We start from the raw sequence: 16,492 nt of genomic DNA on the forward strand, positions 1-16,492 counted from the left end.
GTGCCAATTTTGTTATGTAAGTGACATAAGTATTTCCTGTCAACCATGAGCATTTATGAACAAATATATGTAACAGCCATCAAATGGCATATTTCTACTGGATTCAAACCTACATCCTTTTGAATACCATCTCTGGTTTTATCATTACGTCACACCACAGAACTTTGGCATGCTTTTTTTTATCTGATTTCCGCAGTGAACTTTGGTGGCTAATGCATCACTTTGATGACTAGTGCGTCACACAGTGTTCTGAATTCCACAATGATAAACTACTTTTAGATGACTAATGCTTTGCTCAGGGTATGATCCTGTCAACCTGTGCAGCCCCTTTCACATCTATGCTCATAGACATAATTGGCCTCTCTGACATGGCCATCACATATAACAATTATAGAAAGTGTTTTATTTTGCACTGGGTTTTAAGTACAAAAATTGTGCATGACATTTTTTATTACAAGATAACATTATTCTTAGTAATCATCATTAAAGTCAAAATGCCAAGCCAAACCAAAGCTGTCAGTTTTAGACTGCATTTCCTGCACAATGATGTGTCAACTTGAACATTAGTAAGTTCTGACCAGTGCTTTGCTCTCTTTTTTCAGTGCTTTTTCATACTATTCCGGAATAGAAACATCAAGACAGGTGAACTCTACAGTCTCATCAAATAAATGTCTGTGTTAATGGAGTTCAACTTGATCTCTTTATAACTGCAGAGAGAAGAATGCGCTTAAAATTCCAAGTGCGCTTTTATGGAAAATTATTCTGTCTGCTAAGACAAAAGAGCCTCTACAAAGAGTGCCAAAAAGAGGAGTCTACAAAGCATCAACCAGACCAAACTATATATCTACAACTCAAAGCATCTCAGTACTTACTTAAAAATGAAAACTATTTCATAATGTTAGCATGAGGACATTTCTGTTCTAGTAGACAATATTTCAAAGGCATTTACAATGTTTTTATTTTTGAGCTTAAAGGTGACAGGTGGGTAGGACAATTTCAGGCTTTGTGTATTTTGTGCACATTAATTTAAAACAATAATAATTTGCACTGCTAAATATTCCAAGCACTGCAGTATTTTATAGAAACATAAGAACTGTCAATTTTGATTCACAGTGACTTTAAATGTCACAATACGAGAAGCACTGAAAAAAACTGAATACAGAATATACAGGACTTAAAAACATACCATACATGACAAAGCACATTACTCATAAACTGACTGCAGCTTTCAGATATAGAATTTTATGATGAGTTTAACTGCAATTTAAAAATCAGTAATTTATGTATGTTCAAATATAAATCTATGTAGGTCATATAAGTCTCCCTCATGAATATTGATTATGCTACATTATGTGACGTTCACATGATCACAAAATGCCTTTTGAAATATTTTTTCTCTCTTACTCTTTACTATACTCTTTACTATATTTTAGTTCATGCAAGGCACAAGACAAAACCGCTAGATTCTACAGAACACCTAACAAATGCCACAAAAAAAAAAAGAATTGTTTGAAATTTTGATTTCCATCCATAGAATCCATATGAAGGTGTTTAATCCAAGTCTGACGACATTATTGCATTATATGATGTAGATATTTAATTGAGATCAAGGCAGTGCTTATACTGCATATGAGCTTATCAAATATGGTAAATATGAAAACTCACTTGTGCTTGCTTGACATGCAAGAACCAACAGGATATGAATGAATAGGCCTACACCTAACGATGTGAACAATATAAATATATATATAAAACAAAAAAATCATGAATGGTCTGTAGGCCTTGTATGTCTTCTTAAGACTGGAATAGTAAGAGGTGCTGTATTCTCTCTGTTATGCGCCTCACTTTTTTTTTTTCGTTGAAGTCTGGATTTTTTTTTTCAGTTATTTTTACTGTTTTTTTTCCCCCTTTATTTTAATGCCCTCTGTCTCACATTATTAAACTCAATGAGGTTTTTTCTTCTTTTTGAAGCTTCCATAACTTGAAATACAGTACATGGCAAAGAGTAAAGAACCAGTATTCACATTTTCTCTTTTCTCCTCTGCGGAAGAAAGAAGCTGAAACGTTTGAAATGGCATGCAGGTGAATAAATGCTTCTTTTTTATATATATACATGAACCAATACCAGTTGCAAATAGGGCCTTATTTTTTAGTTGTGTGCCATTGTTCCAGATTCCTTTTTTTTTATTTTATTTTTTTTATTTTATGTAAATGACTCTGCAATTCTAAATTTTCTTTTTATTCATACAGTTCCATCCCCCAAAGACACTGTTCATCAAAATCTTTTGTCTTATTCCACGTGGCTGTCTGTGTTTTCTCTGTAGAGGATTCTGCGAGATGATATACAGATGTTTATCTGGTGTACAGCATTGTCATTAAACAATAACAATCTTAAATGTTTGAGAACTGAGGATTCTTATGAAATCAGTAATGTGTGTCATTTCAGGTGAGTCTCATTTTTATTGCTTATTGAAAATCTGTCATGACTTTCAGTTTATAACTGATCCTCTTGCGTTTCTCCTAATCAAATTAATAATATCGATACTTCCAGCTTACAATCAAAAACATAGATAATCAAAAAGCAGTATTTATATGGTTTGAAATGTCATATACCCCTAAAACACTATGGGGAAAACCACACAAATAATAATGAATTCAGTGAACACATTCCTTTATGATGAAAAACAGACTTTTCAACTTAATTGTGGTACACTGTCATTAATATATATATGTATATATATATATATATATATATATATATATATATATATATATTATATATATATATATATATATATATATATTTCAGATAAATGGTGTTCCTTGAATTGCTATTCATCACAGAATCCAGTAAAAAGTATCATAGTTTCCACAGAATAAATAAACAGCAGAGCAACATTGTGTCATGTTTGACTGTTTTCACAAACTCTTATTTTGTATTTTGTTTCTCTGAATCTGCATTCACTCTTCATGTCTTCTGTTTGTTTCCTTGGTTACTGATCACCCTCGCTTCTCATTTAGTTAATTATCCCCTGTATATAGACTTATGTTGTCTTGTGTGTGTGTGTATACATACATATATATATATATTACATATTTTAATCCAAGAAAGTACATTAACATGTCACATTTGAGGAAAAATCATTTTAGTTGCCTATGACGTGTAAACATACTTTATAATGTAAAAAAAAAATAAAAAAATCTATACAATATATAATATAAAAAATAAAACGTTATTAAATCTAGCTTTATTTATTTTATTTCTGGTTGTTGGCATCCACGTTTGCATTTAGCCTAAATGTAAGCTATTGTAACATTGGAATTATTTTCTTCTTTATATACAGGTGCTGGTCATATAATTAGAATATCATCAAAAAGTTGATTTATTTCATTAATTTCATTCAAAAAGTGAAACTTGTATATTATATTCATTCATTACACACAGACTGATTTATTTCAAATGTTTATTTCTTTTAATTTTTATGATTATAACTGACAACTAAGGAAAATCCCAAATTCAGTATCTCAGAAAATTAGAATATAAATTAAGACCAATAATAAGAAATTATTTTTAGAAATCTTGGCCAACTAAAAAGTATGAACATGAAAAGTATGAGCATGTACAGCACTCAATACTTAGTTGGGGCTCCTTTTGCCTGAATTGCTGCAGCAATGCGGCGTGGCATGGAGTCGATCAGTCTGTGGCACTGCTCAGGTGTTATGAGAGCCCAGGTTGCTCTGATAGTGGCCTTCAGCTCTTCTGCATTGTTGGGTCTGGCATATTGCATCTTCCTCTTCCCAATACCCCATAGATTTTCTATGGGGTTAAGGTCAGACGAGTTTGCTGGGCAATTAAGAACAGGGATACCATGGTCCTTAAACCAGGTACTGGAAGCTTTGGCACTGTGTGCAGGTGCCAAGTCCTGTTGGAAAATGAAATCTGCATCTCCATAAAGTTGGTCAGCAGCAGGAAGCATGAAGTGCTCTAAAACTCCCTGGTATACGGCTGTGTTGACCTTGGACCTCAGAAAACACAGTGGACCAATACCAGCAGATGATATGGCCCCCCAAACCATCACTGACTGTGGAAACTTTACACTGGACCTCAAGAAACGTGGATTGTGTGCCTCTCCTCTCTTCCTCTAGACTCTGGGACCAAACCCTGATTTCCAATGGAAATGCAAAATTTACTTTCATCAGAGCACATAACTTTGGACTACTCAGCAGCAGTCCAGTCCTTTTTGAAGCAAGACGCTTCTGACGCTGTCTGTTGTTCAAGAGTGGCTTGACACAAGGAATGCGACAGCTGAAACCCATGTCTTGCATACGTCTGTGTGTAGTGGTTCTTGAAGCACTGACTCCAGCTGCAGTCCACTCTTTGTGAATCTCCCCCACATTTTTGAATGGGTTTTGTTTCACAATCCTCTCCAGGGCGCGGTTATCCCTATTGCTTGTACACTTTTTTCTACCACATCTTTTCCTTCCCTTCACCTCTCTATTAATGTGCTTGGACACAGAGCTCCAGAGCTCCAGCCTCTTTTGCAATGACCTTTTGTGTCTTGCCCTCCTTGTGCAAGGTGTCAATGGTCGTCTTTTGGACAGCTGTCTATTCAGCAGTCTTCCCCATGATTATGTAGCCTACAGAACTAGAATGAGAGACCATTTAAAGGCCTTTGCAGGTGTTTTGAGTTAATTAGCTGATTAGAATGTGGCACCAAGTGTCTTCAATATCGAACCTTTTCACAATATTCTAATTTTCTGAGAAACTGAATTTGGGATTTTCCTTAGTTGTCAGTTATAAACATCAAAATTAAAAGAAATAAAAATTTGAAATATATCAGTCTGTGTGTAATGAATAAATATAATATACAAGTTTCCCTTTTTGAATGGAATTAGTGAAATAAATCAACTTTTTGATGATATTCTAATTATATGACCAGCACCTGTATATATACTGTATATAAATATTTTTCTTCTTTATATAAGGTTGAAACTATACATATATATATATATATATCATTAGAAATATATTTTGATTCACAGGAGTGAATTCTGTTTTTAAATATACTAAACAGAAAAGGCATTATTTTAAGTTAATAATATTTCACAAAATTATTATTATTTTTATTTTTTGGGGGGATCAAATAAATGCAGCCCTGGTAAAAACATTTCTTTAAAAAAAATCTTTGAACGGTGATGTAGGCCAACACATGTAATGTAACATTAAGTGAAAACTTAATTAAAAGATAACAAATGCATTTGTTCCTCATATTTCAGTCTAAAATGTTTTGCATCTCAGGATTATACCTCTCTAAATGGTATATAGAATAAAAATAAAAATAAAAAGTTTAAGATCCTCTGTCCTATAATGTAAACTATCTAAGTGTTTTGTTGATGACATAATCCTTAAATTGGTCAATTTAAGGTGAAAGAGTTGCACGGAATGAACAAAACATTTTCACAATAAAAAAATTGTGCTTATCCAGATGAAGTCACAGGCCAATGTTTGTTTGTTCATCGAAACCGTCTAAACAGCAACACCTTGATTATTCATTCTTTCAGTCTTTTCTCAAATGGAAAGTCCCATCAGGTTTAAAGCACTGGGCTGAGTAGAGATATTTTGTGACAGAGCTCAGCCCATTCAATACATGGATCTAGATCTCCTTTTGTGTTTAAGCTTGCTCAACACAGGCTCTTTCAGGGTCTGTCTGAATACATGTGAACGTAAAGCCTTCAAATTTCATCATAGCAAGTTATCTATCACCTTCACTCTTTGTACCACAGCGCTCGTTTGTGCCTCAGTAATCCCTTTTTCAGCTTAAGACTTGAACAACCCAAGGTTATCAGACACTAAAGCATTCATATATGTTATTTTGGGGGCTGCCATAAAAATCTTAATTGACCTCTTTGTTTATACAGACAACTGTATTGTTCATTTTAAATGTTTTATTTCTTTTATATCCAAGGACACCATTACTGTGATTTAGAATATTTTTATTGATTTTGTTGTTTATATTTGGGGTTTAATGTAAATGTTTTGAAAGGACTTTGGAGTTCAACTCTAGCTCTTCTAAGGCCTGTTCTTTTTGCTTAAGTAATTAGATACAGTGATTACCCTTCAAACAGGTCTATCATGTTTGCTGAACTGGCTTCATATATAGGTTGAGAAGTTAAGGACAGAAACCCCAGTTTTAAGCATCTTCTGCCTCCTGCTGTTTGATGATAAGCATTGACTTCATCCTCACAGACGGGTAGTTTTAGTGAGGTGCTGGGGTCACTGTAAAGACTCAGTTGGCACTTCTTTAGCTAACGGAGTTATGTAGACTTCTGACATCAGGAAAGGGTCTGCTAAAACAGTCAAAGACCCTATCAAATCAAACTTCTTGGCCTGTATTTGGTTCGCTTTGAGGTTGTCAATACACTAGTGCATGCTCCTAAAAGTTGACTAAATGAAATTTCTCATCTAAAAAATGACAGTCTTAGGTCTATTCACACCTAATCTGAATATGTAATGTGCAAATCTTTGGTATTAGAAACTTCTGAATAGAAACAATGAGTTCCTGTGGTCCTGTTCACAGGGGGTGGGAACATCTGAATACCAACAATTCAAAGCATTTCTTCTGTGAAGAAAATCCTTGTCTCTGAAAGTCTACTAGCATAGAGTATGCGCATACTGTAATACGTGAAGATACAAGACAGAGGTAATCTTTTACTACTCTTATGCATAAGAACAATTATTTTTTTCAAAGTGCGTAGTGAATGCAAATGATGAAAACCTGCAGTACTTAAAAAAAAATACAAATGTAACCTTAAATTCCAGCGTTGTTAAGGCTGTGTGCTTGTGAGATTATTTTTGTAATGTGCTGATGCCTTTCCATGCATGTTTTTTTAATCTATAATTTTTCATATTGTCTTGATCTGCATTATTTTATGTATATTTATATACTGCAATTGGTTTGGCAAACTGTTTGTACTACATGCATGAAGACAGCAGACAGATGTACGTAGATTAATGCAAAAGTGTGCTTTACTTATCTCACTGAAACAGGATTCATAGACTCTATATTCCTCAAAAAGCATGAAAGCATCTTTTTTGAACTGCGTCCTGTCACAGTGTCTCTCTCACTGGGCTGCTGGACTGTCTTCTCTTTTGTCCACAGACCAGCTGAAGGTGTGTTTGTAGATTGGTGTTTGGAAAACGGACCAAGAATATTGATGACTTATATTGGATGAAGGTGTTTTTGTTGATTGGTGTTTTGAATTGGGAATTATAATATTGATTCATTTTAAATCTGAATAAGTGGCAAAAGTGTATGATATCATTCAGTACATTGGCTATTTTTAAAAAAAAGTTCTATCATATGTCTTGCACTGACTTAAAATATACCAATGAAATGAATGCTGGCGTGTCTGTGTAAAATTAGAACTGGATAAATGGATAAATAAATAGATTGGATTTGCTACACACAAATGGAAAAAGTATTTATAAATTATAAAGAACTGGTTAGAAATAAAGATAATGTTATTTGAACTGCTAATCTAAACTCTCTCTTTATCTTTACAGGGTTAAATTAAAATCGTATACTACTGAACCCTATTTCGTTTACCTAATACAAAAATATATATCTCTGAGAACATCTATCACACGCTGAAGAAATTATATGAAGTGTCACACTGCCCCCTAGCCAAGCAAGTTAGTAATAACTGCAAAAAAAAAAAAAACCTTTTTCATATTTTACAAAATATTTCAGTATAACTTTGCCTTATATAAGATATATAGCCTATAGTTATCTGTTTTATTTCAAGTGTCTGTAAGCTAACCTCCATTATAGTATACATTTTTTAATGAATTACATGTAATAACTAGTCCGTTACAGTTACTGAGACAAAATGTGTCATTAAATTAAAGTTACTTATGAAAATGTTAATGATTACATAGGGGGTCACATGTGAATATTTCTTGTGTTAATATTTACTATTTCTTGTTATGATTTTAAATCTGTATTGATGCTCAGAAGGATCACAAAGCAGAAAGAAGTGCTAAAGTATAATTTTGTGGTGGCTGTGCTTTAAAATTGAATTATTATAATCTCAATTCAAGTGATGAAGGATTTTTAAAGGCTGACAGTAATTAGTGTGGATGAATATTGTAAGGTTAACCCTGCCTGCTTTAAATGCTTGAAAATGATTAACAGTTGAAAACGTTCCTTGGAAATTTAGAAAAGTAATCAAATGTAATCAGTTACATTACTTTAATAAAATTGAAATAGTTACACTACTTTTTACATTTTAATAGGGTAACTTGTAGTCTGCAACCTATTAAGTTACCTTCCCAACACTGTTGTTTTGTAACCTGTACAATGTGTTTATTCGAAAAAGAAATGGAGAAATGGTCTGTTTTGTTGTAATATAACTGTAATTGAGCTGAGTTTGAGATATGAAGGTCGCCTTCCTATTACTGTACCAAAATCCACAGTCAGACAATAACCGATAATAACAGATAATAACCGATTACAAAGGAGAATAATAATAAAAAAAAATAAAAAAAAAGCTTTAAAGGATTTAAACGAGTGTTTTTGGTCTTTTCCAGCCTAGAATGCTTCTGATTTTGTTGTCATAGCTAATTATGTCCAGTTTTTGAAGTAAAGACTTACTTGCACCTTAAAAATGTCCACTAGCCTCTTTTTAGTGACCATTTTAAATGTGTTTATCTCCTGATTTGTGCTTTATGTCAGTGTTCTTTTGAAAGCCTCCGCCACGGTGGTTTAATTGTTTTGAAATATCCCCAAAAACTGTAATCATGCAGGAACATTTTCCTGACAAATAAATCTGTTCTTAGGTATCTACAAGTTTACTAGTTATTGAGCAAATCACAAATGCAGTTGAAAGGGCAGCGTTCACACATTAAAAAAAAAAAAAGCTATTTTGTGATGGAAACATTAAATGATAGCCTATTTAAAATGTTTAAGATTTAGAATTACGTAAGGTCAAGACAAGTATATTTTTGTTTTTTAAAGTCAACATACCTTAATGTCTTGTCTTTTCGACGTGTTCACTGTTATTGCCAAACAATAATGTGAACGATTTAAAATGTTTCAGCTTTTGTGCTAAATGTAAATAATAAAACAGCCATGAAAATCAAAACAATACGGAAGAGCATGAGTAAACATTTATAGATTAATATGTTTGAATTAGAACATCATTAAAAACGTATTCTAATTTATAAAGGATTTAAACTAGATTTTTAAAACCAACATTCTACAACTTCGACAACTTCTAGGCTACAGAACAGCGCTTGTGACAACTTGCCTTGAGCAGATAAAACTGAAACAAGCCTATTTTATTTGATACACATCTGTGGGAGCCAATAATGAAACTGTAGGCTAATTATATTGTAATATCTAAATTGATCTGTAGTAGGCCAAGTATCAAACAAAATGCTATTCAACAGAAATACATCGTGTAAAACACATTTTCATAATGTTCTTAAAAAAAAACACCATTTACATCAAAGTCAGTGGAGCACAACCACATGACCTCAAGGCCTGGATGGAGACCGAAGAATCCTGTTAGAGTATTGTTTAGGATTTTTTAAGAGTTTTTGTGAGTTTATGTAAGTGAGTAGAATAAAATTCTGATCGTTTGATGATATTTCTAAGATGTGTCTCCGAGAATCCTTTTTATTTTGCACTGGCGTTTTAAACACCGCCAATATGTCATTTAAAAATACATTCTAGTGTTATTATTAAGGATAACGGAATTCATTTCTAAATGAGAAGGTGTCGCTCCTCTGAGTGCCGTGTTTAATGTTGTGGCACTATTTATCATGCTGTCGCTCGCAGGGCGTGATTCGGTTACTCTCAAATATGGCTACCATGGAGTCATGGCTACAACTTTAATATTTGTACTACTAATGCAGAAATGTAACGTTTTACGTCATTCTCCGTTCTACAGTCGCGTCGAATTACCGTTTTTTGCTTGTACAAATTGTGAATACCCAGGCAAGGAGATTATCTCGACGTGTTTAGCGTAAATAAAGTAGCCGATTGCTCGAAATTGCAGCTTGCTCCGCGAGCTGATCGAAATCGTCAGGATTGAAAGCTTGAAAGCGAAATCCGCTTTCGGTTTTCCCTCATTTGAGGATATTTCTGGCTGTATTTTCCCGAATGTGGCCAGGACTCGGCTCCTGTCATCGCCTCGCAGGAGCTCAGATAGCGGTCGGTATGGCTTGTTTTCGGGTGAGGGATGTAACGTTAACCCGCGAGGATTTGGCGATGTGGGATGAAGCGGAATAAAGAAAAGTGATCCGTTCGAACCGAAGGAAAGCGTCTGCTTTCTGCCTATGGATTTAACATTGTAGGTTTTCTGGATCTAAAAGTGGATTTTACTGGAATACGTGTACAGTATCGCAGAAGATATCGCTTTGTCACGCTGGCTTATTTTTCCTGAGGAATAGTGGCGTATTCCTCCCCAACCCCCCCAGCGCCACAAACACATAACAAAAGTACTATATGTCACGTATATGACGGTTCTTGTAATGAAGGAAATAAATAAAAATTGTTAGGGTCGAAGAGGTAAGTAAATATCGATCGACCGAGTGTGTTGTGTGTGTTTCTCTCCGTCATTTGCGAGCGCTTTTGTCGCGATTTTTCGTGTTCGTTGTGTTTAGTTTTCATCGTTTGTTAGTCTTATATTCTCGCTAACCTCCTTATTTGCTATAAAACCGTCAAAATACGCTTACAAACGCCCTGCATGTTTACTGTCCACTGCCTTTAATGCGCCGTTATATGATTCCCGCTTGGATAGGCGACTCCAGGCTTGAGTACGGTTTCTAAGTTAATCAGCCGGGCTGCAAGGCCTCTACTGTATCCACTTATAGCCTTTCTTGCGCATTTACAGTCATGTTTCCACTCTAACACCGTCTCATCTGAGTTGACATCACTTTGAATGCGATTATCATCATAAATGTTGCGTCTTTGGAGATCAGAGATACTTGGCGTGCAGGTAGGTTTAGCCTTTGGACTCCCTAAAGAGTTTAAATGCTTCTCTCTCTTTCAGATTAGCCGGCTTGTTCTTGTTTTTTCCGTTTTATTAAAAGTATTAAGTATGGAAAACGTTGGAGTATTTCATGGCATGATGGTATTATTTGCACCCTGCGTACATAAGGCTCTGAAACACAAAGCTCTGGAGACAACTGAACAAAGGCAAAAAGCTGGACATGCCCCCTCATGTGAAGAAGCACTTGCTTTGTGTGCTTCTGTTGTTTCGCCAAGGCTGTCCCTCTGGTTCCTGCATGTGTTTCGATATCAAATCATTTCCATTATATCTTTTTGTGAGGTATGCATTGCAAGTACAGTGTTCAGAAATATTCATGCATTTGATTGACTCACTCTCTAGTTAACTTCAAAAGAAGTCCTGTATACATGGCTGATTGACTGTTCCTTCATCATTGCGTAGATAGATGGAGACATTAGAGATCCAAATAACACACATGATTAGATAGGTCTTTATTGGACCTCATTGGGAAAATCAGGTACAAACTATTTTTTTTTTTTGGATTGAGCTTACCCTCATAACTACTTTGTTTGGTTAATTTTATTTTTTGGATTTGTTTTGAGTAGTTAAGTTGATTTTTGTTTTAATTTAATTGTTTATTTTATTTGTTAATTTATCGTTTGACGTTTTATTTTATTATTGTAAGTTAATGTAGCTCGTTATTGAACCAAGTGGGAAATTCAGGTGCAAAATAGCAACAGTTTTAAATGTAGACAGCAAATATGCGCAAATAAACATTAATGCAGTTAAAACACAAATATAATGCCCATGTGAATGCATTAGCTGGTGCTGCTACCATGTTGTGAGTTAGAAAAACCTGTTTATGAGCAATGTCCTTACATCTTTCTGAAAACTTTAAATTGCATTTAGAGATACAACATTTGCAAATTATGTGTTGATAAATGAATCCAAAGACTTTTTTAATTATGACCTGGCATCATTCTGTACTGCTGTTTAAATGAGTGAAGAGAGGGAAAGATTCAAAGGCCTGTATCCTTTTGTAACCTTTAACTTTTTATTACATGAAACTTATTTAATATTTTTCTTTTTTTTTAATTTTAATGACGTTATACCTCTTGAGAGGTTTGGAGATCCTTTGCTCTTGCAAGGTTGATACAGATGTTAACTATGGGCTGATGATTGCTATGGACTCAGCAGATGAATTGTTTAAGACACCTTTAAACCATTGATTTTATGCTGATATTTTCTTTTCCTGTTAAAGAACATAAGTCAGACTTGGAGTTTTGGTGACTTTTAGTTCATGTCTCATTTACTCTTTGTTGACAAAATAAACCGTCTTTTTTTTCTGAAAAAGGACTGAAAAAATGATGTGTCATCCTGCACTCAAGGTTTATCCAATCATGTGCTCGCTAAGAAAGATAATGTCCATCCCCCAATATCGCCTTTGGGCTTGTTCGAGTTTTATCGTCACTGCGCAGGCTGATCGATGTATGACATCAAAGTACCGAAAGAGTATAAAGAGTCGTTTGCTCTCCAATCACTCTCGCGGTACTTTGATGTCATATGCCAATCGGTCTGTGCAGCACCGACGCATCTCCAACAAGCCTTTTTACTAGCAATAGCATGTAGCAACTCGTGCATCTCAGCTGTGATGTACACTAAAGCCTACTGGCTGTTTAAAATTATGGGTGTTTTTATTTGGTTTACAGTTTCTTCAATTTGTTTCCTGTTTCAGTAGGAAATCAACACTAAAGAAAAATGCATTCACCAAGCCACCTCATGAGGTCTTTAAACGGCTACCACAGACATTGTGTACGTATGCACTATTGGCAATGCACACAGCCTCACTGAAGGCTTGACTCAACCATGTGAGGTCTAATTGTTTACTCAAGGCAGGATACAATGAGAGCAGCCCAGGGAGGGATCCCACGTAGTTCCCGGAAAAGACAGCATCCCGTTGGCAGTATTCCTTGTCAGCTGAGTGGAAAGGATGGCAGAAGCACCACGCAGAGCAGGCGCAAGGGTCAGCACTGTGGATCCGGCAGAGCAGCGACTAACGATATGCACAACATTCAGAAAGAATACAAACACATTACTGAAACTTGGTCTGTCACCTACAACTGTGTTGCGTTTACTCTAAATTGGAGCATGGGGGCCCATGTCTTTCATGCTGTGCTAATATGTCACAAGTCAATATCATAGATAGATAGATAGATGTCCCGTTAAACTTCCCCTTTGAAAATCACATTAATGATTCCGATTTTTTTTTAAATATATTTTTCTCTTTCAAATTGAAAGTGAAAGTGACATGACATACAGCCAAGGATGGTGACCCATACTCAGAATTGGTGCTCTGCATTTAACCCATCCAAAGTGCATACACACAGCAGTGAACACACACACACACCCAGAGCAGTGGGCAGCCATTTATGCTGCGGCGCCCGGGGAGCAGTTGGGGGTTCGGTCCCTTGCTCAAGGGCACCTCAGTCGTGGTATTGCCGGCCCGAGACTCGAACCCACAACCTTAGGATTAGGAGTCAAACTTTCTAACCACTAGGCCAAAATGTGTAGAGAAAAATGTGTAAAAAAGAAAAAAAGTCTGTTTCTTTTTTGCTCTGATATCTAATGCAACCAATAAGTAAAAAGCATTGTTAGGATTGTTTTTATTGGAATTAATAAAGTGTGTTAACACTTGTTTTTATTCATTTTCATGGTGGTTCAGTTGAGAGTTGGACTCTGTATTATGAGTAAATCATATGAGCTTATTAAAATATTATTTTAGTTTTAAGCTTGGGGATTATTTTCTCCTCTGGCGTTACCAGTGTTTAATAAAATTAGAATTAAAACCTCGCTGGTTGGAGAATATTGTGTTGTAAAGGTGTAAATCTGCTGCAAAGCTTGGAAAACTTGCTGCATTGAAAGCTTTCCTGGAAATGTATCATTTTGTGACATTAGACTACATTATAGCACGCACTTATATATGTTTACTAATGTATAATTTTTCTCACAGAATGTCATCAGAGGAGAAAAGTCTAGATCCCTCTGACAAAGGACCCTCGCCATCTCATAGCAGCTCTGGGGCCACTCCCACTGGAAGTCCGGCCCCTACAGATAAGCGGCCCCGGGGCCGCCCTCGTAAGGACGTGTTATCCACAGCGACACCGCTTCAGTCTGTGCCCAGACAGAGAAAGAAGTAAGTTCAATTAAACTTCTGAATTGCTGTCATTATTGATGTAAATTGGAAGTCTAAATGTCTTCAGAAAATTAGGATTATTGGTCTTAAAAGTGAAGAATAGTATGATCTTATGAAATTCATTCTGTTGGTCAAACTCTATGTCTATACTGGAGGCATGGTAAACATAAGGCTGTCAACACCGATGGCATTAAAGCTGTGTGTCACCTCAAAATGTTCACCAACCACGAACCAGCTGGTTGCGAGATTGTGGTTAGACTTCAGAAACTTTGTGTCCCATTTTATTTTGAAATGGACGTTGATTGCTGTTCATTGGTGGGTTGTTTTTGAATTCCAAAAGAGTTTTGTTTATAATTTTATTTTTTGTTCCAACATGTTCCAACAGAAAAGTGGGTGCTATGTACCAGAATAAAGCAAAGTGGTTGGAAGAGAGGGTTTGAAAGGCAAGAAATTGCTGATGAAGTGGTTTCGGCAGCAGAGCAAGTTACTTTTAAATGAAAAAGTTGATATTTAATTTTCTTACATTTTTTTTTTTCTTTAAAAACACCAGTAATTTAATAATACTGTTTTAAATGCCATCTTCAGCAAATCTTAAAATGGATACCGATTTTTCATACTGTTGTGATGCCTAGGTTTACTTGTAGCCTTCAAAACGATTTTAGTATGTAGTATTAATTTTTAAATCATAGATTAAAAAAAAATTCACTAATCAGTATGAGACAAATTTTCAATATTCCATGGTGCATGTATATAAAAAATATTTTAGTTGTGTGCTAAAAATAATTTGGAAGCATTAGCAGTGCAGCACATCACAAATAGAAAGTGAAATAGGGTGCACTGTGGACACTTTCAATCTTCATTGATTTATGCTGAGAACATTCTAGTTTTGATGCACCGCTCATATCCAGTGTTGACATGATGCAAAAATTGGATTCATGGACTAATGATGAGCTTTCCTTCTATGCGTCAAGCTATGCGTTTGACCAGTTTATCTTCATGGGCACGTGACGGTGGAGACCTTCATAGCAGCTCTGATATGCCTCTCTGACAGGCTGACAGGCAGCTTTGAATGACGGTGTGTTCAATTAACCCCTCTGAGCCCTTAGGCTATTTACCCATAGAACATATTAGGGTTCCTCTAACGAGAAGCACCTGCTTAGAGTTTACCTGACTGGCAGCATAATCCAGGGAGGGACTTCAGGCTCACCAAAAGCCATTGGATGTACAGGAGCAGTTATTGAACGGTAATCCTGGCAGACTTCCTCTGTTTCACATCTGCGTTTGAGAAGAGTATGTGCATCTTTCTTAACTCTGATAGCCATCTAAATGGAGGGGAGGCGCTTGGCATTTTCCTGAGGGGATTAATTATATAGGAGTCTTTGAAGTGAAAAGCGCAGGTGCCTCTGCCAGCTTAGGAGCTTACTATATGAGTGTGTAAGGTGTGATGGCAGTGTCTGCAACTAGGAACGGACTAGTGCAAGGTGTTTTTCCTTAAAGGGGTCATATGATTCTGCTAAAAAGAACATTATTTTGTGTATTTGGTGTAATGCAATGTGTTTATTTGGTTTAAGTTTCAAAAAACACATTATTTTCCACATACTGTACATTATTGTTGCTCCTCTGAAATTTTACAAAGCTCATAGTTCTGAAAAGCTAGGTGTGCTCTGATTGGCCAGCTATCCAGTGTATTGTGACTGGCCGAATGCCTCAAGCATGTAACGGAAATGTTATGCCCCTTACCATACTGCCATGTCTCAACATGACAAGAAAAAACCAATAAAACCCATTACAAACGAGGCATTTGTAACATCCAGTGGGGACATAATTACTGATTATAATGACTTATACTGTGTTTTTACGCATTGTGTTGCGTATTGCGCTGCGTAAACATAAAAAAATGTCTGCATTTGTGATCTGAAAGGACAAACAAAAAGCGCTACTCTACACTGCTCAAAACTCGCTTTTGAATAGTCAGTAGCAAATTCTTTGAATATGAAAACATACTTACAGGCTATGAGTCAGAAGCACCAGACTGTCCTTGCAAAGTTGGAACTACCCCACTTTATAGAAACAGCCGTTGTGCACAGACGGCATTGTAGGCTACTCTCCCAGTAAACAGTTTCCATAAAATGTGCTGCACACTTGAATATTTGGGTTGAACTGTTCTGGAACAGTGTTGTAAATACAACTTAACCACTGATTTCTAGTTGTGTCCTCATTAGGAAGGCCAAACAAAGTAGTTTCACTTTCATGACGAAACACACAGCATCTCCACAACATGGC

General features: G+C 35.7%; 1 long non-coding RNA gene across 1 annotated transcript; it reads left to right on the forward strand.

Annotated features, from left to right (window-relative positions):
- The first annotated feature begins 12,727 nt into the window (after window positions 1–12,727).
- LOC122136172 lies at window positions 12,728–13,098 on the forward strand. Its single transcript, XR_006153974.1, has 2 exons — window positions 12,728–12,828; window positions 12,909–13,098. It is a non-coding gene; the product is annotated as an uncharacterized LOC122136172 (long non-coding RNA).
- The last annotated feature ends 3,394 nt before the right edge of the window (window positions 13,099–16,492 follow it).

This window comes from Cyprinus carpio, chromosome B2 (genome assembly GCF_018340385.1).
Source record: "Cyprinus carpio isolate SPL01 chromosome B2, ASM1834038v1, whole genome shotgun sequence".
Lineage (NCBI taxonomy): Eukaryota > Metazoa > Chordata > Actinopteri > Cypriniformes > Cyprinidae > Cyprinus > Cyprinus carpio.